We start from the raw sequence: 27,836 nt of genomic DNA, 5'->3' as shown, positions 1-27,836 counted from the left end.
TAAGCAGTGGAATTTATTAGATGAAAGTGTGCAAATAACAGATCAGATAAAGCGTCAACGAAGTTTTTCCAGCTTTTTCATAAGTCAAGATGGACTCTGCTTCTGCCACAATGTCACCGGTCTGTTTGAAGCAATTGGAATTGACTTCAGTCCAAATGAGTGGCGCCTCTTTATTGACAGTTCGTCCAGAAGTCTTAAAGCCGTGCTTCTTCATAATGCTTCTTCTCTTCCACTAACTCACTCAGTCCACCTCAAAGAGGATTACAACAGCACATAGCGATTGCTAGATACCTTGAAATATGATGAGTATGGATGGGAAGTCATCGGAGACTTCACAATCATAGGATTTCTAATGGGTCTCCAAGGAGGTTTTACCAAGTTTCCTTGTTATCTTTGCCTATGGGACAGCAGACACACCAAAGCGCACTACAACACGAGCTACTGGCCACAGAGGACCGAGTTCTCTGTGGGAAAAAACAACGTCTAGTGGGAGCCACTGGTAGACCCCCACAAGGTGCTAATGCCTCCACTCCATATTAAATTGGGCCTGATCAAACAATTTGACAAAGCTTTAGGTAAGGAGTCAGCAGCCTTCAAGTACCTTCAAGACATCTTTCCTAACCTGTCTGATGCAAAGATCAAAACCGGTGTCTTCGTCGGTCCACAAATAAAGAAGCTTTTGGCGTGCGAATAATTTCCCAAGAAGCTCAGTGAGAATGAAAAAGCGGCTTGGAACAGTTTTTTGTTAGTGGTTAAGGGCTTTTTGGGCAATCATAAGTTCGAGAGCTATGTGGAAGTGGTTGAGACTCTGGTGAAGAACTACGGCACAATGGGCTGCAGGATGTCCTGAAAGTTCATGTCCTCGATGCTCACCTTCATTCATTTAAGGATAACATGGGATCGTACTCGGAGGAGCAAGGCAAGCGTTTCCATCAAGATATATTGGACTTCGAACGTCGCTACCAATGCCAGTATAACGAGAACATGATGGAATACTATATTTGGGGGCTCATTCGTGAAAGTAATGTACAGTATAATCGTAAATCACGTAAAACTACTCATTTTTAAATCTTTTGCAATAACTTTGTTCACAACTAGAGTGCAAATATATGTCACTTTTGATGTATATGTGTTTGTCTTTTCTTTATGTAAATGAAAAACACGAATTCGTATATTTTCTCATTGAAAACAGGTAAAATTAAAAAATAACACTGTCCTGGTCACAAAAACAAAGTTTGAGGGGAATAATAGGCATTTTCTATGGTTTCCAGTCAGAAGCCTTTATAAAATAAAACTCACTACACAGGAACAAAAATCGTGTTACAGGGTGTCTCCAATTCATTTTAAAATATTATTGAATGTTTCATGTCGATATTTTGATCAATGCATCAATTCTTGACGCTGCGACGATATTTCTCTACAAATATCTCATCTCTCCTCTCGTCTCCTATGTCTTCTCTCCTTCTCCTTCTTCTCTCTCCTCCTTCTCCTCTGCCTATATGTCATATCGCCTTCCCTCCTGTTCTCGCCTCTTGTATCCATCCTTATCTTCTCCACTCCCCTTATCTCCTCTCCTGTCTTAGATTTCCGACTCCACTGCACTCTTCTCCTCTTCTTTTCGTTCTTCTCATGTTCTCTCTTATACTCTACCCTCAACTCCCCTCTTCTGGTCTACTCCTCTCCTCTCAAACCTCCTAATCTTCTCTCCTCTCATGTCTTTCCCTCCTCTCTTCTCCTCTTTGCTCCATTTTCCTCATCTCTCCTCGCATCTTTTCCCTTTCTCCGCATTACTTCTCCTATCCACATCTGTCCTTTACTTTTCCTCTTCCCCTTTCGCTCTCTCCTTTCTCCTCTCATTTGTTGTCCCTTTTCGTTTCCTCTCTCCTCTTTTCCTTTGTGTAGACTCATCAGCGATGAAATACTAGAAAATCGATTTTCTTTCTTTCAGAAAGTATTTCTTATTTGCGACAAATGTAATACTAATGTTTTTTTAGAGTTTTATACAATAATACTTGGTTATATCCCTTTCGCGTATTTCATAAATATCTATTGTGCATATGGCAACCCTGAAATTGAGCCTAATTCTACACGCAACCCACCAACGCCTTACGTAATTTGGGTTACCTAGTTTAAAATGTCGTTGTCCTAAAACTTTTGAGAGACACTGTACAAGAGTGGACATGAAGCGCCACTGACACTGACCTTGTTTACTGACTTCTCCTTCATCCTCGATAATCTATATTCTTGCAAAATATTTTAACAAGTCTAAAAAAATGCTGTAAATGTGGAAAGAAATGGCTTAATTATTTATTATGAAAGGAATAATTGTATGTAAATATTATATGCATGCATGTATATATTACTAATTTATAAATTGGTAACTGGTGCATGGATTTTGTCCACAACCAATAAATATTTTATATAAAAAAATTACAGACTTTGAATCTATCAGAATTCTAAAGTGAAGCACTACTAGCTAGGATTTAGAACAACCTTTCTCAACTCATAGCTAGTAGGTTTAAACAGTGCTATGGGATAGGTGAACTAATTAAGAAAAATAAAGGTGAATTAGTGATGTATTTAAAACATTATGTTAGAATTAAAGGTCCGAAAGAATAAGGAATTGAGTTTCACAATTTAGTGGATTTGATGCTAGAAATACAATTTTCATGAGTTTCACAATTTAGTTGATTTGATGCTAGAAATACAGTTTTCATAATTTACACATTCTCTCTGTTATAACAGATAAAGTAATATTTATTTTTCTGTTTATGTGCTTGCTTAAATATTTCTTACTCAGAATTCGTTGCCATTATCCTTAAACATTAACAAAAATTCCTACATAATACGTACACATTCCCTCGATTCGTTATGTGATTTGAGTTTTATAAACCCGCGGTTATGTATTTCAATTTCCAAGATCGCCTCAATATCGCTTTAATGAGAATTCTCAAGAAATCTTAATTGTTTTGTTTAACTACCAATATTGAGCAATAAAATACATGTTAAAGATGTTCCTGAGGTCACCGTGAAAAGACAGGCTAACAACGGGTTCTTCGCGCTGAAATAGGCGAGCTTCCTCCCCTGGTGCCATCTGCACTCAGCCCGCTGTAAATTACGTCACCGCGAAATGTTTTACACGGGGAGAGCTTAAATTAACAGCAAGAGGGGAAGATTCTCTCGCAAGTAATTCCTCGTCCATGTAATGAAGCCGAGTTTCTAATTAAGAATTTACGCCATTGTCTGCAACTGTAACCAAACGGCAACAGTCACATCACGTTTGCGTTTCTTCTTTTCGGATTCTTTCTGAAATGTCGGAAATTATTCTAATATTCTTGACACTTTGATTGGCCTTTTCATGCGCATGTGTGTGCGCGCACGCGAAAAAGTTACTGTAGGAAATATGTAGAACACGTTTCATTCTAGCAGATGTCTACAAGTATTAGATTAAGTTGCCAGAAAAAGAGGCTCTATGATTAGGATAAAGAGATAGTGCAGACTTCATTATTTAGGTGGATACGTACACTTACTGCATAAAATGTTAAGAACAAGTCCATAATATCAAAAACTATGTTACATTCTACACTTTTTAAAGATATTGATCAACACAAGTTTTAGAGGGAATTTAGAAGTTCTGGAACTTCAGTTCGTTACGTGCATTGTAACGCGTGTATTTTGGCCCTCCCCATGGCGCAGTGGTAACGTCGTTGCCTTGCAATTAAAGGGTCAAGGGTTCGATACCCGGTGGAGGCGCATAGTGGTTCGCATCCCACTTTAAACTGTAGGTCCAGTTCTGATTAGCCTTACTGTGCATAAAGTGGACTAAAAACAATAATTCAAATCAATCCTTGATTATAAGGTGAGCCTTTACGCTATCAAATAACCCCCCCAGTGGTAGTGTCGTCGCCTTGTAATCAAGGGGTCCCGGGTTCGATATTCGGTGGAGGCACATGGTGGTTCCGATCCCACTTTAAACTGTTGGTCCAGTCCCGTTACCCCCACACACCCTATACGCCTTCATGGCGTAGTGCTAAGCACAGGGGAACACTTTACCTTTGCCTTTTACCAGTCCCGATTAACCTTACTGTGCATAAAGTGGACTCAAAACACCAAATCAATCAAGACACGTGGATTTTGTCCTTGTGAGAGTGTAGAGGTAATTTGCGAGTTCTTGTACTTGTATGAAACAATTTTTCTTCCTCATGCAAAATATTCCGATTACTTTTCTATCGCAGTAAATCCTCTTTCAAACTTTTCTTGCGCGCATCCAACCTTCCTTTAAATAGAATGCTGAGACATAATTCAATTCTCCGCATACAGCAATTCATTGAATAAAATATCTTAATGGAAGAAACGTCGCTGAATCTTAGTTTCAATTTTTTATTAATTACACTGGTAGTATTTTGAAAGAAGTTGAGCGACGTTTTGAAATTAATAGTTGATACTTAATGGATTTTCCTGCTGAGTTTGAAGATCATATTCGTTTTTCTCTATCACGTCAAGTTTTTTCACAAATGGCACAAACTGGTTTTGGTTATGGAGCAGGCGCGGCTCGTGCATTATTTTCCTGGGGGTTCACTGAAGTCACGTGACACATACTCAGTTTCCGCAAATATACTTCTTTCGCCAAACAAAAGGATGGGGAGGGGGGCTTAAAAGGTTTGTGCAGATTTTTTTCATCTGGGAGTATAACGTTCCATAGTAGGGGTGTGCGAATAAGCTTAAACTACAATAAATTGTGCCTTTATGAGAAAAATGGGGTTTATTGGAAAATCATGGACGTCCTGAGGAAGGGGCAAGGAAGATATTTTTTCCAGGAGGGGCAAAAAACGCTCCTTCAGTCTGAAGTTACTGCAACGCTTTTATAATAATTACCATAAATTACTGTGACTGAAATGAAATTATATGTGTGTAATATATAATTCTTGGTTGGCATTGATTTTCTTCTTCCCTTCCAGACGTCCATGCCGACTAATCAGAACTGGTCCTACATTTATTAAAGGGAAATGGCAACTAATGGCATGTGCATACTAGAAATCGAATCTGAGACCCTTTCATTGATACACGACAGCAATGTTAAATTTGGAGCTGGTCGACCAGTACACGCTTTATCTCTAACTTTCTTTCAGCGGACAAGGAAGTTTGTTTACGTTAATTGTATGTATTTCTAGCGATCATTTCTTACCTGCTTGGACAGCAACACCTACACTGCATCAAATGACGTAACCTAGGTGTAAAGTCCATCCCTCGCTTCACTCACAGCATCATTTAATACTTTCCAATAGGTATCCAAGCACTTTAAAAACTAACAAACTTGAGACATTGACACCGAGCGACAGCGAGTGACGTCTTCGCGCCATTCTTTCACTTTCGCGAACCCGAAGTGTTTCCACCTTTAAGGAAAACCTCTGAATGCATGCACGAGCTATAATGTATCTCCTTTATTTTAATTCATCGCATCTAATTCCAGCTTTTATTCATTTCTACTCATCCTCCTGTGCCACACTTATTCCAAGAAGTTCGCCGGAAAAATGATACAAATAAAATATTGAATATGTAATGTGTGCGCTTTAAACTTGAACCCCACAGTACAAGACTGGAAGGGATGAAGCAACGAGAAAGGTGACTTGTGCCGCGGCTTCTGCGAGAGAACGAACTGCGCATGACCGTTTCTTGGAGATAAAGGTTCGGCAGTATTCTCTTCCATGTAGTTGTATTTTGTCCTATTCTCAACTCGAGCTTCTGCTTCCGCTTTCACAATTGCAAGAGCTTCCTGTGGGGGTTCAAGTGAAGGTCTGAACCAGGGCAGCCGACTCGCGGTTTCTCCTTCTCAGCAAAAGAGTTCGCCGTGTTACGAACACAAATACATAACTGTGCGCTATAGGGCCAACCGCGCCTGTTATTTATTTTTTTTTATTTATTTATTTATTTATTTCACCTATAACAGAGCTTTCGCTCCAATTACAATAGGCTTACATATATATATATATATTAAACAATTAAAAAATTATAATTCCAACAATACAAAAACAATAGAAGAAAAAGGAGAGCAAAACTACAATAATCGTTTCATAAAGAACACCAGCACAAGTATTCTAGAGAACATAAATCCAAAAATGATATTGACTAAGGTAGAACATATATATCACAAGATGGGGCAGTATTGCATCATCATGGTTGATTCTGTCCAAAAAGGTTGTGCAGAATCTTCGCCTGCTCACTTTATCTACAGGCCGTAATTGTTGAGCCATTTGCATTTTGTAAGGATGAAATTTTAAATCCTGTTTAACAATCCTCTGGAGGGATGTGTGGAATGTTCTGGAATGACGACGAACTGATCGGTTTATGTTTTGTTGCAGAGCTACACGTACAAGTTCGATATTCTCTGGCGTTCGAACTGTCCTTTCAGACCTTGCAGGCTTCACATTGATTACCGAACCAGATTGATGAAATTGGTTTTTCCACCGTAAAATTGTCCTTTTGTCTGGAACAGGGAAATGGCGGTCTCTTCCACGGCGCATAGCGCGTTGGTCAACTGCGACACTCTCACACGTGCGAACTCCTCCACTGCCTCAATGCGGGTCTGGACTGGCCAACGTTCCATCCTGTAATGAATGGCATACTATTGTTAGTAAGATTAACCGAAGTAGACGTTCGAGGGTGACCATGTCTTAGCACGGTTGCCAAATGATAATGTGCTATATCCCGTGGGCCACCCTGCATATCCAAGTGTGAGTAGATAATTTAATCTCTTCTGTCCAACATGTTCGGCACATACTGCTCGTGGTTTTCGTGTTTCTTGTTTCCCAGAAAGTTTTCCACTGCGTCTTTGAAACTTACACATGTAGCATCTTCACTTAGTGCCATCGTATTTTCAAATTGGCTGTCGGTCGTCAATTTTCTGATTTTCGGACGAACGAAAATATACTTCTTAAGTAAGGCCCGTACCCAGGATTCTTTGAAGCGGGAGCCAAAGCACGAAATCTTGGTTATATATATATATATAATTGTCATGAAATATATGTAAATTATTAAATAATTAATTAATATAATTTATTTATTTATTTATATATATTTAAATTTATAAACATTATAAACAAATTAATTTGCTACATTTATAAACTAACAAATTAATTCATTTAATGACTGGTTCAAAATTAACTCTAATTCAGAAATTAGAATATAGGTGAAATGTTTTTAATGAGTGTTAGATATTATTTAATTATTGCTTTTTATTAAAAATGATAATTAAATTTTAATTCTTTTTTGTGTTATATTTTCATAATGGTGTAAAGCTCTTAATGGTCTCTCGAAAGAAAATATTTCCTTATCAGAGTTGTAGCTAGAGATTTCAGCGCCCAGGACGAGAATGATCTTCGCACCCCCTGCATCGAATTTGCACCCCCTCTACCTAGATGTAGCTGGCATACTTAGACATTGTAGAAATTTTATGTACGGTATGCGCCAAAATATACAGTACTGAAACTCGCGCACCTCGAACGCGCATGTGCGTTTGTCGATGGGGCATAGCTCCAGCCGCTCGTGTTCTCAGTAGTGAAAAGGAAGTTGTAACTCGTTAATAGTGTGTATGTTATTGTTTCTTTCAGGATGAATAAACTCACAGATGATGTTCATCTTTTAATTTCAGTACTGTATATTTTTGCGCATACTGTACTTACTCTTTTCCGCTGAATCCGATGAAAATAAAACTTAGCATTCAAGAAATGTGGCTAATAGAAGGACAGTTGGTTGTGCATCCAACACCATCTTCATTGAAACAGTGTGTGTTATTGTTCACATCTGCAAAATCGATTGCAAATTAAATATAACTAGGTGGAGGACAAAAAATGAGAAACTTTAAGAAGACATTAGTTTCCTATTAAATTAACATGTTCTATTCCCGACGAAGAGAGGTAAGAAATGGAGGAGAAATAACAGGTCGGTCTAATTTCTATGTTCCAGGGGCCTAGGGTGACAATGACAACCACCTTCGCAGCTACGGCTCCATTTCTTACTAGTCCAATTTGATATAATTTTAAAATCTTATCTATGACTGTAGAAGTACGTTCTTACCCCATGCTGTTACCAGCCCTAGAGAGAGAGAGAGAGAGAGAGAGAGAGAGATGGATGCAACATTTACACACAGGCTGACATTCATCTTTGTTATTGCTTCTTTGTATGTGTTTATGATGTTATTCTTAGTGAAGTATGTTTGAAGTCCAAACTAATTTCTTATTTTTGTTGCTATAACATAAACTCTTACCTTCGGAAAATTCTAATGGGGGAAACATTTTAATAGAACAAGATCGTTGTTGGGAAGGTGGGAGATTCCCCTCCACCATGGGAATTCGTACCCTGAATGTGACCACCGACGCTATGGAATTATCCATATAATGAAGAACCTATCTGAATGTGAATTAACCACAAAAATAGGACATTTTCTCATCAAGACTGCAATTCGAAAAATGTCAAAACAGGGAGTAAATGTGGCGAATTGTCCAGACCAAATTGGAATATTTAGTAGCTTCGCATAAATGGTTATAAAACTAAAAGTACTAAATATAGTAGACTGCAAACCCCTGGAGTCTGTCTCTCTCCAGCCAAGAAGAAAATCTAAATTCTTGCAAAATCTTAAAAATCATCCATGTTATTTTTGTAGGTTTGCATCAAAATATTTCTTGGCCCCCTTCCCCCCACCCTTAGGGTACGGGCCTGCCTTAAGTTTATCCAAAGTGATTGATGTGAATGCCCTGGCAAAATACTGAAAATATTTGCCATCTCTGTTCAGTGCCTTCACGAACTATTCCATTGTATGTCTAACTTGAAATAGAAAGGTGGAAGTGAGACGTTGGACTGATCAAGGAATTGTTATAGTGACACTTTCTTCATACCTGGTGACAGACAATCTCATCGTGGCTAAGTTTTGATTTCCCATTGATAAACTCTGTCCCGGCTGTCCCATTCACAAAGAAAGCAAGGATATTTGATGCCTCCAGCGTAACCTAACACACACAGTTTTTTAATATAATCTTGTTACAGCAGACCATAGACTCATGCACAGTGAAATATGCCTGTTCCATGAATAGTTCATGCCAGGTGATAGCAGGATCTTTTGCACTCAGCCGGGAATCAAGAACTTGAACATTTCCTTTCGTACATTGAATTGCCGTAGTGGATCATTCAGGTGCTATCTCGACAAAAAAAACAACAACATGGAACAGGTATAGACTTGCATTACTCAGATAAACGAAAAGTTAGTGGGTAATTATAACACTGGGCAACAAATTTTGACTTTCCGATCATTGAATAAATTCTGATAAGTGATTTCATATATTTAGGGTGTGCTGAATCCAAATAAGTTTTTCTTGATCACATCACAATTCTTTGCAAAGCTGATGTGAAGGTACATCGTAGTACGTAAATGATGTGTTTTTTGATGCATGTGTAGTTATATATTGAGGTGCGGAAATCCAAAATAACAGTCATACAATATGAAAAATGTATATCATACAAGGCATTGGAATGTACAGAAAGAAATCAATATATTATTAGAAACGAAAAGCTGAATGTATCAGTATCGTCATTCAACATATGCATTCTTAGTTACAGCGCTTGTAAAACTTAAACAAATGAACCTTGTCATGACACAAGAGTAACTGATTGCATGCAGTTGCTACATGGAAATGGACACAACACACATAACATACAAACTGGAAGATGTTCAACATTTCAAGAAAATCACTGCCCATCTTTATTCAATGCCTTGAAGAATTCCTTCATCAGCCCTAATTTTATGTATAGGAACGGTAAGAGAACGTCGGATGATTCAATAAGACATTTCTGCTTGATAGTTTTTGATCCATTGTCTTCGGAACCATTCTTTCCGAGGCCGATGCTGAGACCTTCGTCTGCTATCCCACTCGCAAATTAAAAACACGGAGATTTTGTATTACATAGGTAGTAATAGTGCTATCACTTTAAATCGCCACACACTTTTCATTTATGTTCTTCATACTTAATCTTTGTCAACAACTGTTCCAAATTTTCATAAGATTCTTTCCGAAGTACCGAATAACCAATGGGAACGGAAGTATACGTGTTGCCATTGTTGAGGAGGACACTTTTCAAACTGCGTTTTGACGCATCAATAAAAGTCTCCATTCACTAGGCTCGTCTTTAGGTAGTCCTAATCTACGCATCGCTTCATGGATGTTGTTGCAAAATACAAGCTGGCTGTCTTGTGTCTTGGATAACACGGCATATATTAACAATACGAAACATGTAATATCTGAGAAAACCGATGTGATGGGGGTTTTCTGATCTCATATCTGGTTTCAGTGGGTCGATTTCATATTGGAGCCGTTACAACCTCCCATGCAATGAAATCAATGTTGTCCAGTGTAATTGAATTGAAAAGCTGGAAAATTAAACACCTTAATTTCTCAAAAAACTGAGGGTGATGAGAATAAACTTAAAACTGTTCCAGAATAAGCTACCAAGGGAATACAATAAAACATTCTCAGATCAAAAACATCGGAAGCCATGTCGACCAGTATCATTCTGCCATCTCTGCCCTTTTCTGAAAATGTGAATAAGATCATATTATTATTAATTGTATTATTTACATGACATTGATAATTGCCATATTTTTTTCATAAAATATATTTTGGAAAGTTTTGTCGGTTATCTAAATTTAGTGTGAGGTGAGAGTGGAAAATTAATACTAAATTACAAGTTAATTATAATTACTTCAAGCCTCACCTACCTTTGCAGAACAACATAGTTATTTTCATAACAAAATACAGACTGCTTTCTTTCGCATGGTCGGTGGTGGTGGGTAAGAACATTCTTTCGTTGATAGAGTAACAAATATTCTCCGATTTATAAATAATAATTGAAAATAGTTTAAATGCAATGCGTATAATATATATGAACCGTACTAATGAGAGTATTAGATTAGAAATTGTGGATAGGATTAAGAAATATTTCGTTACGTGGACGTACGTAACTCTTGTATTGATTGATGGATTGAATTTGGTTAATTTTCGTCGCTTTTCTGCAACTTTTGGCTAATCGAGACGACGAGGAGGAGTGATAATAAAATTGATGAAATAGCTAACAAATACTATCCATGCCCAGGCCGAGATTGGAACCCCTGGCGTTGTGATAACCACTCCGCCACGGAGGACGGCGTACCTCTTGTAAGTACGAGACCACGTTATTCATTTTACTCACAATATTATCATAGGTTATCCATGAGCCGTTATAGTGAAAAAATATGAATAGAAAAAATCGATTTCATGAGTGAAAATACAGCCTGCCGATCAGCAAATGGCTGGTTTGTGGGAAAGGGAAATGATAGTTAATTCCTTAACAGAAATTCTATCTTACATACTTAGTTACGTGGACAACAGTGCTGATTATTTTCAGAGGTTAGGTCTTAATGAAAACCTATCAAACTGATGACAGAAATGGCACCTTCACAATGATCCGATAAATTATAAACATCTTGTTGATTTATGTCCCATTACATTTCAAACTACACAGAATGCGCTGAGCTTGTGACTATTTAACATGATAAGCGTTGTTCTTCAGCACGATTTATAGAGCACGTGATCTCCTATGCTCTCGTAATGTAGGTAATTTGGATGCCCGACAGGAGTTGCTAGATGTTGAGGAGCCAGTGAGTTTAATCCTCGGGGGACCCTAAACCCACTCCAGTTCTAGATGCGCCTATTCAAGTACAGAGCATACAATTAATCGTCTGGCATAATGAATGAGAGGACTAAATAATCTTAACTTTAATGAGACATTTTGAAACATTCATTTAATTACATTAGAAGAAGATTGTAATTTTAGAGGAATATACTGCGGCCAAAGTATATTGAGGGAGCAGTTGTTGAAGAAAGAGATATATGTTCCACTTCAACTAAGATACAGAGATTCGGTTTCTTAGGACGTGCCGATATTACTAAAAATTATGCACCATTCTGTTTACCAGTGGCGACGATTATGCGTAACCTTTTTGTCCCAGCACATGGTCTCAATGCTAAGCATTCTCTACCAAGATAAAATAAACTGTCCTTGTCTCCCATTTTTGGCACCGCTACTGATGTCTAGTGTACTGTTTTGGATTATACAGGATATAAAAGGTTTTTTTGATTTTATCTAATCACAATAAAGCGTGAAAGAAATATGGCGATGATGAACAGTACGAATCAATATAAAATATTGGTGGACCCAACTAAAAACGTTTGCAACCTGCAGGTAGAAATTTTACAGAATAGTAAGATCCACGCTCCATCTAAAGTTTTCGCAGCTGGCGGGCTTCAAGCTGACCTATGACTGCAGAATACTTGCAACGTTATGCCACATGCAAGCGTCAACAAAAATAATCTTTCTCATATCGTTTATAGTTATATAAATTCACTTTTACTTATTGATAACACTTGGATAACAAAACAAAGTGCCCTGATGATGTACAGCTTTGTACAGTCTGTTTTTAGAAAATAAAAAGTCCAAAGGAAATTGAGTGTCACTAGGATGTCACTGCAAATAAACACTAAAATTTCGTCGCTCCTGTCTACTTTCTAGTAATGTTCATCAATTGTTTATAGTCGACACGGTAGCTTCGTTTACGACCGGCTGGTTTGGAGTCGACGCAGAGCGATCACCAGCTACAACAATCACATTCAACGCACAGTATTGCCACATCTACTCTCCAGCTGCGAAAGGAGAAAGGTCTCCACATTGAAGTTGCAAACAACAAATTTACATGACAGCAACAGCGTATCCGCAGTCATGTGACTGAGACTCCACGTGGAGCAGACGAGCAGAATGACAGCCGCGCCCATTGGCTGAAGGTTGAGTATGATTGGACGAAAACAACTCGCCCGCTGTTTATCCCCACCCGCGTTCGTGGCGGCGGCTTTCTTCAGTTCTTGGACGTTAACGAAGTGAACAAGTGAACACACATGCAATGGCATCCATCAACATAGGCACGTAGAGAAAATTTTCCAGGGGGAATCAAAAATAAATGTACATTCTGAAGAGAAATATATTTTAGTTGTGAGTTCATATTTCGCTGTAATTATGATTCATTGAGTGATTGATAGATTTAATTATGTTACGTCACTTTACTTCCCTTTATGGCTAATCGCAAAGATGAAGATCAGTGATAACATGATGAAATTGATGAAGAACCTTAGAAAGAGCAGCCATGGCTCAGTCGAGATTCGAATCAGGAACCCCTGGCGTTGTAGCCCGCTGTACTAATCACTCTGTCATGGAGTCCGACTGCAAAATAATTTTAAATTAATGTAAACCTATTCTACTACATTCTGCTACTAGGTACGAGTTAGTTAACTTCATCTGTGCTCTTGGAAACTTTTTAAGGCAATGAAAATTATTTGAAATGAACGAAAAACAATTTAATAAATATAGTTTCCGGCAATCAAGCTGCAAGATAATTCTCTTGTTGGTGAAGGGACGGCTTGTACACTTTTCCAAAGAAGTAGTCGATTGGTTGATAACATAAACAGTGTGACAATCAATGAACTATATGAAATAAAACCGTCATAATTTCTGAACGGTTCGCGTGATGACTGCGTGGCTGGCCACAGGGCATGATGGGAATTCGTATGTGTATGCGCACGCAACGTGTTGATGTCGTTCATTTGCAAGTGAAAATGTCCTGGAGGAGTGTTTTGGGGACCGCATTCTGGCTCTGGGGTACCCAGAGGCCACTGGAAGGGGGCTATGTTAAGGACAAGGTGTACAGAAATAACCCAAAAACCATTGCCGAGCTGAAAACTGCCATTCAGGAGGTCATCGACAGCATCGATGTTTCGACACTTCATGCAGAATTTTGCTGTTCCTCTGCCCCACATCATCGCCAGAGATGGCAGACATATCGAATAACCTAAATCCGAATGTCTGTAGTGCCGTTTACATGTGCAATACAGTTTGTGTACTACGTGGTTTGTCACTAATTTTCGTTTTAGTTCATATAGTTCATTAATTGTCATCCTGTAAATCTCTTTAACATTAATCTTATTTCTTTTAGAGTTTTTTTAATATAATTTTCCGGAACTAAATACTTTCACAATTGTCATAAATGTTGTGTGAACTTTTACTACCTATGAAATTGTGTAAATCATATCTTTTCATTTTTGACATTCCAAAGGTTTTCATATTTTATGCTTACATAAATAAATTGAAGTTGTCATATAATTTTATCAGATAAATTCTTTGCAGACATTTTTATTCCTATTTAAACTGTAGATCCAGTAGCAACTAGCCTATCTGAGCATAAAGTGAATCCAGAACAAGTGACAAACTTCTGCACACAGAAGACAAGACGAGGCTGTGACAAGCCTCGATACCATTCTTCAGTTTAAACAGGGCAACGATGATTCCTAGACATTAAAACAGGGTGCGATTTGTGACTTTTTCAGTATGCGGAAAAAGTTACTAAGGTTTTGTACGAAGAAAAGAATAAGCTACATTTCAATGAATTATTATAGCCTATGAACTCCAATACAATGTCATTATAACAGGTGACATGAATGCTCATCATGAAGGATGTGGTTGCAATTATAGAGATGCATGAGGATGTAGTATTTTGATTGATTGATCGATTTAGTTTATTTTGCTTCGCGTTTTGTGCCTCTTGGCTAATTAGCGAAGATGGGAATGAGTAATGAAATGATGAAATTGATGAATGTATTCGAACCCGGGACCCTTGGGTAGTATTTTGATCTGTGTAAGTGATCGATCATTACATTTCATGAACGATGGGTCAGCTACTCATTATCCATGGAATGGCAAACTACCAAAAGCAATATATCTAAGTATCGTGTCAAATAATAAGGTACCGGACCCAATATGGCCTAACTCAGGTTTGCGATTGTTTCCAATGGTCTACAAAGTCAGAAAGATAAAACTAATTGCAAGATTCCAAGGAGAGAACATTTCTTTACATTTACTGAAAATTGGAGCCAATTCCAAATAATAACATGGATGTAAGGAAGACATTATTAAAAAGTAACGTTTAGGCCATATTGGGTACAGTCACGGACATTTCTGGGTTATAACGACCCTATTGAAGAAGCACTGAAGCAAGCCATCCATGTCTGACCACCAAGCCCCTTGTGACTAGACAACCCAACCAGCATTGCTATTCTGCGGCTTGTATACCAGTCACGGGTATACATCTCTGTAAATTGAGTAGTGATGCCAAAGAGAAATACGAGATGAAGATTGTCGATCGTAATGTCTCGTGTTCTCGACATGGAATAATACTCGGTCCACGTTACGTTCCATTATTTAATGTTGTTTGGGAACGAACCTGACGGACTGGGTTTATATTTTCACTCCTTGCATTGCAGTAAATTCCATATTTTACAATTATATTAATGCTTTGAACGAAAATAATACCCAGAAAAAATATCGAACACACGTGCACACCACTCTTCTCACACACATGCACGTGAAAACAAACACACAAAGCTAAGTTTTAACTTCCAAGTAAATGTCCAAATAACAGTAAATGGAGAAGCACAATGTGCGAAACATGGGATTTTTCACAGAAAGAATGCGTCTATTTGTGACATACGTGGTTTCTATTAATAGACAATGAAACAATTATGAGAGAAATTAACATGCATTTTCGTCTTCAGGTGTTGAGGAAGGAAACAGACTGACTGGAAAAAAGAAAACATGGTGTTATTGATAGAGTGTTGGTTAGCGTACAGAGCTTTCACCAGTAAGATCTAGGTTCGATCCCCACCAAGGGCAATTTTTTTTATTCCTTTCTGTTAGTGAAGAAGTATGTAATATTGTTTTCAAGGAATTTTGACGAAAGGATACTCATCAAATTTGTTCGTTTAATCTGTATTTTCATTCTTCTAATAAGTTCTCTATCACAAGGGGATATAGAGATTCCCTATCTAGGCGATGGATATCTTCTCAATGGTTCCGTAGCTACGATTTTCCAGTCCCTTCCACTCACTTGTCTTATTTATTTACTTTATTCATATCAACTCACGAAATACCATGAATCTAACGAAAATACACAGATATAGTTAGAACAAGAAACACACTTCGCGTCGAAGGTTCCAGACTCGATTTCTGGCTTTTTTGCGAGGGTGATTATTCCTGTGTGTCTGTTTATCATCTTTGTCTAAAACATATTCCTCATTATTGCCGTGATTAACCTAGGGAGAGACCAAAGCGACTGAAATAACAAAAGTACAGAAAATGCAAGGCACATCTGCCTAGGCATGTTATACCTTGGGAATTAGCAATCTGAAAATTAACTTGAGTTTTCGTAATTCGCTTGGAGTGTTGGTAATCGTGTCTGACTATCATGCGCGTAATCCGAGTTCGAGCCCAGCGGAAGAGAAGTTCCTTTTTTTGTCTAATTTCATCCAATCTTATTTATAAAACTGAGGTTTCTGCAAAACCTTTTGAATTGCATGCCACTTCGTATGTTGGTAATCTGAAAGCAGCAAAGATGAAAATTTGATGTTCCGAAGCGACGATATATTTGTGTATGTGTTGAAAAAACGCTGTTATTTATTAGCGAAAAGCATTCAGCCACGCTTCCTAGTTGTCAGTGCTAATATGGCAGTAGCTACAGTCAAGACACACCAACTTTCACGTTCCCCGTAAAATGATTACCTTTACACGTTTCAAAATCATGAGTGCTGTCTAAAGCAATACTTTGATACTTGCGTTTGCATGTTCGAATCTAAAGTAATACGAAATTTTTTTAACGCAGCAAATTACATTGAAACCATTAATAACTGTTTGCAATGTGATATTGATATCAAAGATGGAAAGAATAAAAATGGAGAATTTTGCTTAAAACAACTTATAAATATATTAGATTATGTGGATACCTGATCTGAAACGTACGATGCACGATTAGAGAGCCTGAATGTTGCATTGAAAACTGCAGAGAACAATGATTGACTAATGAACAGTGAAAGGTTTATCCATGCTCCAATGGGATTTTATTTATAACTATAAATAAACAAGGGAGAAGGACACAGGTTGGTATGATGAACTAAATTGTAAACTAAAAGTTTTAATTGAAGAGACAAAACACGTTCACGGTTAAATATAGGGCATTCAATTTCAGGCACATTACACTAACTTAGGGTTACCAGATCGCTGTAAGAGAAATGTAGGACATGCTGACCCAAAATGTAGGACATTAAGTCAAAATGTAGGACACAAAACATTCCCAATAAATAATACATATTTCTAAAGAACACGTTAGAAAGTAGTTGAAAAATGACATTTTTAGTTTCAAAAAAATGAATTCTTAATGAATTTTTAAATGTAAAATTTCAAAACTTGTAATCATACTAATCAATACACCTCTTAATTACTACATGATTTAAGTGATCCTTCTCAGAGGAGACAATTCTTATCAAAATTTCAGGTTTAGTCAAACTATATTTATTATTTATGTTAGAGTGGAAAGTCAAACTCTTTGACATTATAGGGACCAGTACCAAATATTTTACAGACATTATGAAAGAATAATTTCTCTCGTGAGTCTGTTGTGCTGATTGTAATGAAAGTACTCTCTCAACATTTGAATTTTGACCTGTTATGGCAAACAAATATTCAGCATTCAAATATTCAGTAGTATAAAAGTATATAGGATGAGGACACTTATAGCGTAGAAAAGAAGAGCTCATATGATTAAACAGCCCGATTTGCCCACACTTAAAATTATGCCAAGATGCCTATAAGCCCCAATTCTTCAAGTGTGATATGCTCTTAATCCTAAGAATTTTGAATCCTAGTGTAGAAAAGAAGAACCCTCAATAGACAGATTTGCCCACACTTAAAATTATGTCAAGTACCCATATGATTGTATTGTTTATAGTGTGTTATTCTGTCAAAATCCCAAGAATCTTGAATTCTAGTGTAGAAATGAAGAACCCCCCTCAGACAGATTTGCCCATGTGTGTAAAACCTACATCTCTCAGTTTGTTGTCCATAAACTTGTCAAAAATATGCCCCCCTTGATTTTGTTTTGGCTACACTTAAAACTAAGGCAAAAATGCTTATATTCTTATCCTCTACAACTTACAGATCAATACAATAGGACAAGGGCAGGCAAGCAAATTGGTTTCATGTTTTTTCTAATCTTTGATCAGTTTCATGTCCCGGCCAGCAATAAATTATGCACGCCTGGGAGATTTTATATGCTTGCATGCATGAGATAAAATCTACACTGTGCCCTTTCAGGGAAAATTCCCCATACATGCCATCATGTCATTGACTCCAAGGGAAATTCTTAGTAAAAAGAACATTGGCCTCTTGCATGTTGTCATATATGCCTGAATTGGATTCAGGTTTTGCTTTGTTCTGATAATATATACCCGAGTGAGACTTACAGAATATTTACTGCACAGTTCAAAGTCCAACTTTGAATTGTATTTAGCTGATATAGAGCTCATAACTCCTGGGTTCTGATGCTCAATAGAATATGGACATAGTCCCATGGTTATTGCCTTGTAAACAAGAGCTCTGGGTTTGAGGCCTGATAAAATGTGAGGTCTCCTCTGATGGCAAAGTATTAATATTGTTGCCTTGTAAACAAGAGCTCTGGGTTTGAGCCCTGATAAAATGTGAGGTCTCCTCTGATGGCAAAGTGTTAATATTGTTGCCTTGTAAACAAGAGCTCTGGGTTTGAGCCCTGGTAAAATGTGAGGTCTCCTCTGATGGCAAAGTGTTAATATTGTTGCCTTGTAAACAGAGCTCTGGGTTTGAGCCCTGGTAAAATGTGAGGTCTCCTCTGATGGCAAAGTGTTAATATTGTTGCCTTGTAAACAAGAGCTCTGGGTTTGAGTCCTGATAAAATGTGAAAGATTGAAATACATGTGGCAAAATAATATCTCCACACGTGAGATTTTGAGAATATTTACTGCTAGCTGATATACAGCTGAGGTTTGAAACCTGGTAAAGTGTGTTGTACAACAGCATAAAAGAGCAAAACTATTTTATATTGGGGATCACCAGAGCCTAGTTATTGCTGTTGTCTGGGTATAAAAGCACCAGTTCAGCCACTAATTGCTGTTATAATTGTTTTGGCATATTATCCATACTTCTGTTTTTTTTGGACCAGGAAATTTTATATAAATAAACAATGAAAATGCCAAATCAAAAATATTGCAATCAGTGTAATAAAAATATATCTAGTTCTAATTGGTCTAGGCATCGCCATATTTGTGACCCTAAGAAATGCAGAAAGGCCACAAAAATGTGTCCAAGATGCCATAAAATATTAAGCAAGGTTTATTACAAATGGCATAAGTGTATTTGTTATGAACAGTCATCAATATTGCCCTCACAACCATCTACATCTGGTCTGAAAAGGAAGCATGAAGCACCTGTTAATGCTAGAGCAGCAAAGCAGCCACGCTATGCACCACCTATCCATAGCAGTTTTGCTGGCCAATTAAGGGATCACTGTTTTAAATCAGAGCCAAAATGTGACATTAAGAATTTTTTGAACAGTATAAATTCTGATGTGCAGGGAATTCTAAATGCACAAAATGGCTCTTATAAGCTGTCCCTCAAATTGTTTACACAATATAAGAAGCCAAATGGCACAAAATTTACACAGCCCCACATAACAGAAACTGTAGCTGTATATTCAAATGCAAATTCAGACAAAATAATAAGCAGTTTGATAGATCAATTGAATATTAAACACTCTGAATTTGCTGGAAAAGAGTCTGGATGGAGCCTATGCGGATCTCCACACAAGCTGTATGGTAATATTTCTGAATTCAGCCCATTACAAGGATCTACATATTTGCCATTACCTGCCAATATTAAAAACAAACAAGCCGTGGTTAATATAAAAAATAATGATGAGAAATGCTTTTTGTGGTGTATTTTAGCTGCTTTGTATCCAGTTTCAAGGCATCCTGAGCGAATAAGTTATTATAAACAACATGAAAATGATTTTGATGAAGCAATGGAGGGTTTAGAATATCCAATGTCTGTTCAGAATATTGATAAATTTGAAAAAAAGGCCAGGAATATCAATGGTAAACAATTATCTATTAATGTATTTATTTGTTCTACTGGCCGTGACAATTGCTTGATAGCACCTCTCAGAATCAGTACATTTGATGATGATTCTGCTGTTCCGATTGATCTGCTCTTAATTGAAGGGGATGATACACACCATTATACTCTGATACGCAGTCTTGAAGCTTTAGTCAGAAAACAACTAGACAAATCCAATACAATATTCAAGTTGTGCAGAAGATGTTTATCTGTATTTCATGGTAAAAAAATAATAAATGGGGTTTGTGAAGTGAATGCAGAAATTGCTAAAAACAAGTTAATTGTGCATCTGAAATACTGTGGCAACCATAAACCTGTTCATATGGTGATGCCTAATCCAAGTGAAAATGCCAAATTCAAGAAATTTGAAGCCTTGTTGGAACACCCAGCATATATAGTCTGTGATTTTGAATCAAATCTCAAACCTCTTGCATTCTGTAGCCCAGATCCTGAGGAACCTTCAATTACACCATACCAGTTACATGAACCTTCTAGTTTTTATTATGTTGTTGTACAGGATGGTGTTGTTAGTAAAGAATATTTATACATGGGAGCAGATGCCATCAAAGAATTTGCACATAGAATAGAAAATGAGTGCCATGACATAGCATCTAATATCTTATTAAAATCAAAACCCATGTTGCCTTTAACAGAGAAACAGATTGAAGATTTCAACAATGTAGAAAAATGCCCGGTATGTGATTCTGAATTTTCAGATACAAATATCAAGGTGAAACACCATTCTCATACAGATGGTAAATTCTTAATGGCCCTGTGTAATAGCTGTAATATTAAGATCCAGAGACCAAAATTTGTCTCCATATTTTGCCATGGTGCATCCAATTATGATTTTCATCATTTGATCAGGTACGAGGGGTTTGACAAGCAGAATTTAAATATTTTAGCTGAAAATAATGAGAAATATATTGCCATTAGCAAAATAATTAAAGTTAATGGTGTTCTTATTCACTTAAAATTTCTTGATTCATACAGAATTCTGTCTGCTAGCCTGGCTACACTGGCCACTCAATTATCTGATGATCAATTCAAAATCACATGTCCTTTGTTTCCAAATCAGGACCTGAAATTAATTAAGCGGAAGGGTGTATATCCATATGATTATGTTACAGATTTTTCTAAATTTGATGAGTGTTCTCTGCCAGCACAACAAGAGTTTTACAGCAAAATCAGAGCATCTGGAATTACTGATGATGATTATCACCATGCCCAGTTGATGTGGAACAATTTAAAATGCCAGACATTTGGTGATTATCACAAGGCATATTTAAAACTTGATGTGACCCTCTTAGCTGATATACTGCAGGCATTCAGAAAATCTTCCATGCAAAATTATAAGCTGGATCCAATGTATTTTTACAGTGCTCCGGGCCTAGCATAGTCTGCAATGTTTTTAAACACTAAAATGCAATTGGATCTGATCCAGGATCAAGATATGTATCTGTTTATGGAACAATGTATAAGAGGAGGCATGGTGCAATGTTCTCAGAGATATGCCAGAGCAAATAACAAATATATTCCCGATTATGATCCAGCACTGCCATCAAATTATATACTGTATGTAGATGCCAATAGCCTCTATGGTTATGCTATGATGAAAAAACTGCCATATGCAGGGCTTGAGTGGGTTGAAGATTTCAATATTGAAGATCTTAAGGATTTTGATGACAGTAACTATGGCCTGTTCTTAGAGGTTGATCTGACAATTCCTGATGATTTACACAACACATTTTCTGATCTGCCCCCAATTCCTGAGGTTGAGTGCCTGAACCTCAGGAATTGGGGGCAGATCAGAAAATGTGTTGTGTAAATCATCAGGAATTGTCAGATCAACCTCTAAGAACAGGCCATAGTTACTGTCATCAAAATCCTTAAGATCTTCAATATTGAAATCTTCAACCCACTCAAGCCCTGCATATGGCAGTTTTTTCATCATAGCATAACCATAGAGGCTATTGGCATCTACATACAGTATATAATTTGATGGCAGTGCTGGATCATAATCGGGAATATATTTGTTATTTGCTCTGGCATATCTCTGAGAACATTGCACCATGCCTCCTCTTATACATTGTTCCATAAACAGATACATATCTTGATCCTGGATCAGATCCAATTGCATTTTAGTGTTTAAAAACATTGCAGACCATGCTAGGCCCGGAGCACTGTAAAAATACATTGGATCCAGCTTATAATTTTGCATGGAAGATTTTCTAAATGCCTGAAGTATATCAGCTAAGAGGGTCACATCAAGTTTTAAATATGCCTTGTGATAATCACCAAATGTCTGGCATTTTAAATTGTTCCACATCAACTGGGCATGGTGATAATCATCATCAGTAATTCCAGATGCTCTGATTTTGCTGTAAAACTCTTGTTGTGCTGGCAGAGAACACTCATCAAATTTAGAAAAATCTGTAACATAATCATATGGATATACATCCTTCCGCTTAATTAATTTCAGGTCCTGATTTGGAAACAAAGGACATGTGATTTTGAATTGATCATCAGATAATTGAGTGGCCAGTGTAGCCAGGCTAGCAGACAGAATTCTGTATGAATCAAGAAATTTTAAGTGAATAAGAACACCATTAACTTTAATTATTTTGCTAATGGCAATATATTTCTCATTATTTTCAGCTAAAATATTTAAATTCTGCTTGTCAAACCCCTCGTACCTGATCAAATGATGAAAATCATAATTGGATGCACCATGGCAAAATATGGAGACAAATTTTGGTCTCTGGATCTTAATATTACAGCTATTACACAGGGCCATTAAGAATTTACCATCTGTATGAGAATGGTGTTTCACCTTGATATTTGTATCTGAAAATTCAGAATCACATACCGGGCATTTTTCTACATTGTTGAAATCTTCAATCTGTTTCTCTGTTAAAGGCAACATGGGTTTTGATTTTAATAAGATATTAGATGCTATGTCATGGCACTCATTTTCTATTCTATGTGCAAATTCTTTGATGGCATCTGCTCCCATGTATAAATATTCTTTACTAACAACACCATCCTGTACAACAACATAATAAAAACTAGAAGGTTCATGTAACTGGTATGGTGTAATTGAAGGTTCCTCAGGATCTGGGCTACAGAATGCAAGAGGTTTGAGATTTGATTCAAAATCACAGACTATATATGCTGGGTGTTCCAACAAGGCTTCAAATTTCTTGAATTTGGCATTTTCACTTGGATTAGGCATCACCATATGAACAGGTTTATGGTTGCCACAGTATTTCAGATGCACAATTAACTTGTTTTTAGCAATTTCTGCATTCACTTCACAAACCCCATTTATTATTTTTTTACCATGAAATACAGATAAACATCTTCTGCACAACTTGAATATTGTATTGGATTTGTCTAGTTGTTTTCTGACTAAAGCTTCAAGACTGCGTATCAGAGTATAATGGTGTGTATCATCCCCTTCAATTAAGAGCAGATCAATCGGAACAGCAGAATCATCATCAAATGTACTGATTCTGAGAGGTGCTATCAAGCAATTGCCACGGCCAGTAGAACAAATAAATACATTAATAGATAATTGTTTACCATTGATATTCCTGGCCTTTTTTTTCAAATTTATCAATATTCTGAACAGACATTGGATATTCTAAACCCTCCATTGCTTCATCAAAATCATTTTCATGTTGTTTATAATAACTTATTCGCTCAGGATGCCTTGAAACTGGATACAAAGCAGCTAAAATACACCACAAAAAGCATTTCTCATCATTATTTTTTATATTAACCACGGCTTGTTTGTTTTTAATATTGGCAGGTAATGGCAAATATGTAGATCCTTGTAATGGGCTGAATTCAGAAATATTACCATACAGCTTGTGTGGAGATCCGCATAGGCTCCATCCAGACTCTTTTCCAGCAAATTCAGAGTGTTTAATATTCAATTGATCTATCAAACTGCTTATTATTTTGTCTGAATTTGCATTTGAATATACAGCTACAGTTTCTGTTATGTGGGGCTGTGTAAATTTTGTGCCATTTGGCTTCTTATATTATGTAAACAATTTGAGGGACAGCTTATAAGAGCCATTTTGTGCATTTAGAATTGCCTGCACATCAGAATTTATACTGTTCAAAAAATTCTTAATGTCACATTTTGGCTCTGATTTAAAACAGTGATCCCTTAATTGGCCAGCAAAACTGCTATGGATAGGTGGTGCATAGCGTGGCTGCTTTGCTGCTCTAGCATTAACAGGTGCTTCATGCTTCCTTTTCAGACCAGATGTAGATGGTTGTGAGGGCAATATTGATGACTGTTCATAACAAATACACTTATGCCATTTGTAATAAGCCTTGCTTAATATTTTATGGCATCTTGGACACATTTTTGTGGCCTTTTCTGCATTTCTTAGGGTCACAAATATGGCGATGCCTAGACCAATTAGAACTAGATATATTTTTATTACACTGATTGCAATATTTTTGATTTGGCATTTTCATTGTTTATTTATATAAAATTTCCTGGTCCAAAAAAAACAGAAGTATGGATAATATGCCAAAACAATTATAACAGCAATTAGTGGCTGAACTGGTGCTTTTATACCCAGACAACAGCAATAACTAGGCTCTGGTGATCCCCAATATAAAATAGTTTTGCTCTTTTATGCTGTTGTACAACACACTTTACCAGGTTTCAAACCTCAGCTGTATATCAGCTAGCAGTAAATATTCTCAAAATCTCACGTGTGGAGATATTATTTTGCCACATGTATTTCAATCTTTCACATTTTATCAGGACTCAAACCCAGAGCTCTTGTTTACAAGGCAACAATATTAACACTTTGCCATCAGAGGAGACCTCACATTTTACCAGGGCTCAAACCCAGAGCTCTTGTTTACAGGGCAACAATATTAACACTTTGCCATCAGAGGAGACCTCACATTTTATCAGGGCTCAAACCCAGAGCTCTTGTTTACAAGGCAACAATATTAATACTTTGCCATCAGAGGAGACCTCACATTTTATCAGGCCTCAAACCCAGAGCTCTGTTTACAAGGCAACAATATTAACACTTTGCCATCAGAGGAGACCTCACATTTTACCAGGGCTCAAACCCAGAGCTCTTGTTTACAAGGCAACAATATTAACACTTTGCCATCAGAGGAGACCTCACATTTTATCAGGGCTCAAACCCAGAGCTCTTGTTTACAAGGCAACAATATTAATACTTTGCCATCAGAGGAGACCTCACATTTTATCAGGCCTCAAACCCAGAGCTCTTGTTTACAAGGCAATAACCATGGGACTATGTCCATATTCTATTGAGCATCAGAACCCAGGAGTTATGAGCTCTATATCAGCTAAATACAATTCAAAGTTGGACTTTGAACTGTGCAGTAAATATTCTGTAAGTCTCACTCGGGTATATATTATCAGAACAAAGCAAAACCTGAATCCAATTCAGGCATATATGACAACATGCAAGAGGCCAATGTTCTTTTTACTAAGAATTTCCCTTGGAGTCAATGACATGATGGCATGTATGGGGAATTTTCCCTGAAAGGGCACAGTGTAGATTTTATCTCATGCATGCAAGCATATAAAATCTCCCAGGCGTGCATAATTTATTGCTGGTCGGGACATGAAACTGATCAAAGATTAGAAAAAACATGAAACCAATTTGCTTGCCTGCCCTTGTCCTATTGTATTGATCTGTAAGTTGTAGAGGATAAGAATATAAGCATTTTTGCCTTAGTTTTAAGTGTAGCCAAAACAAAATCAAGGGGGGCATATTTTTGACAAGTTTATGGACAACAAACTGAGAGATGTAGGTTTTACACACATGGGCAAATCTGTCTGAGGGGGGTTCTTCATTTCTACACTAGAATTCAAGATTCTTGGGATTTTGACAGAATAACACACTATAAACAATACAATCATATGGGTACTTGACATAATTTTAAGTGTGGGCAAATCTGTCTATTGAGGGTTCTTCTTTTCTACACTAGGATTCAAAATTCTTAGGATTAAGAGCATATCACACTTGAAGAATTGGGGCTTATAGGCATCTTGGCATAATTTTAAGTGTGGGCAAATCGGGCTGTTTAATCATATGAGCTCTTCTTTTCTACGCTATAAGTGTCCTCATCCTATATACTTTTATACTACTACCGTAATTTAAAATGGTTCCAGAAGTTTCATCTTGGGTAGTTTTTAGTTCAATAAACGCGTGTATACAAAAATAACAAATCCATAAATCTTGACTTTTTCTGGACTTTTCTAGATCATTTGCCAGTTTTCTTAACGTTTATTTATTCGATCCCTACTTAGATAAAGTTGGAAATTATTAATTAAGAAAATAAATATTTATTTAATGAAACCCCCTACCAAAGGGCAAGTTAAGATGAAAACTGAAGCTCAATTTAAGAAAAGGATTAGCTCTGCTTTCTCGTATTAATGCATCCTGAACTGTGTTTGGCAGACAAGCGATTGTTTGGCGTCTGGACTCGCAGCACATATGTGGGGTTTGTGTCGGTTGTCCCTATATGTTTGTGACTGTCCCTTCATCCATCTTATCTTACCACCATTCATCCTCATCTTCGCGATTAGCCAAAGGGACAGAAAAATGTGAAGTATAATATACTAAATCAACCAATCAGTCATTATGAAAGCAAAAATTCTTGACTACAAGAATAATTTATTGCCTTTTAATTGACTTCTTGCTGATTTCTTTCCTTTTTCTTGACTTTCACGACTTTCTTGACTAGCACACACCCTGAATAACTTCGCTCTATATACCTCTGCTTTACAATCACATTATATGAATATTGAATAACAACACCTTGTTCCATCAGTATAAACCCTAAGGCAAAAAATTCTGCTCAGGCATTGAGCAGCGACGTTATCAGAATGTGGTCCCAAAACTTTGTTCATTAATTGCTTCCGTTTTCCCGTTTATTTAATAGCAGGACAAACTTTTTATTTTTGGGCAATGACTGAATCGAAATATATTTTACTATTGAGTTTGGAAGCATAGTCCATAGACTTGTAACTTGTATGATTTTTTTCTGTTACATATTTTCCTAATTAATATTGTGATGCTCAAAATGTAGGACATTTATAATATTTTTCAAATTCCTCCCGGACGCAGGACATAAGGCTAAAATGTAGAACATGTCCGCGAGAAACGTCTGGTAACCCTACACTAACTGAAAGTGTTTTTCAAATGTAATAGTATCACCCGTTTCTCACCTTTTTCTCAGTTGTCACACATGTCAATTTCCTCTATATTCTCTGTATTCTCATTGGGACAAACACACACATCCATGCCCGAACCGAGTATTGGTAAGTTTGATAAGCGGTTTATGCACAAGTGATTGGAATCCCACTTTAAACTATAGATCCAGTTTTCTTACTGTGCATAAAGTGGACTTACGTAAAAAGAAAAAAATGGAGGTAGCGTGGTAGCGGATAAGTTTCACGTAAAAAAGGCTTTGGGTTCGACGTTTTATTGCCCTATTTTCTTTTTAAATAACTCGAGCAACTAATTACTGCATTTTATTTAATAATTTATTGGAGTAAAGGTTAAATACATTTTTAATTAATTTTTGGATGGAAAGCTTTACCGTTTTAAATTTTATTTGTAAAAATTATTTTTTACGATAGTTTTTTCACATTTCTCATCATTTTACAAACATACTCAATAAAATGTTATGCCTGGCGAAAATTATATATT

The sequence above is a fragment of the Lepisma saccharinum genome, chromosome 24, assembly GCF_977018435.1.
Source record: "Lepisma saccharinum chromosome 24, izLepSacc3.1, whole genome shotgun sequence".
Classification (NCBI taxonomy): domain Eukaryota; kingdom Metazoa; phylum Arthropoda; class Insecta; order Zygentoma; family Lepismatidae; genus Lepisma; species Lepisma saccharinum.
The sequence above is the reverse complement of the archived record's forward strand: the minus strand, read 5'-3'. Positions refer to the sequence as shown.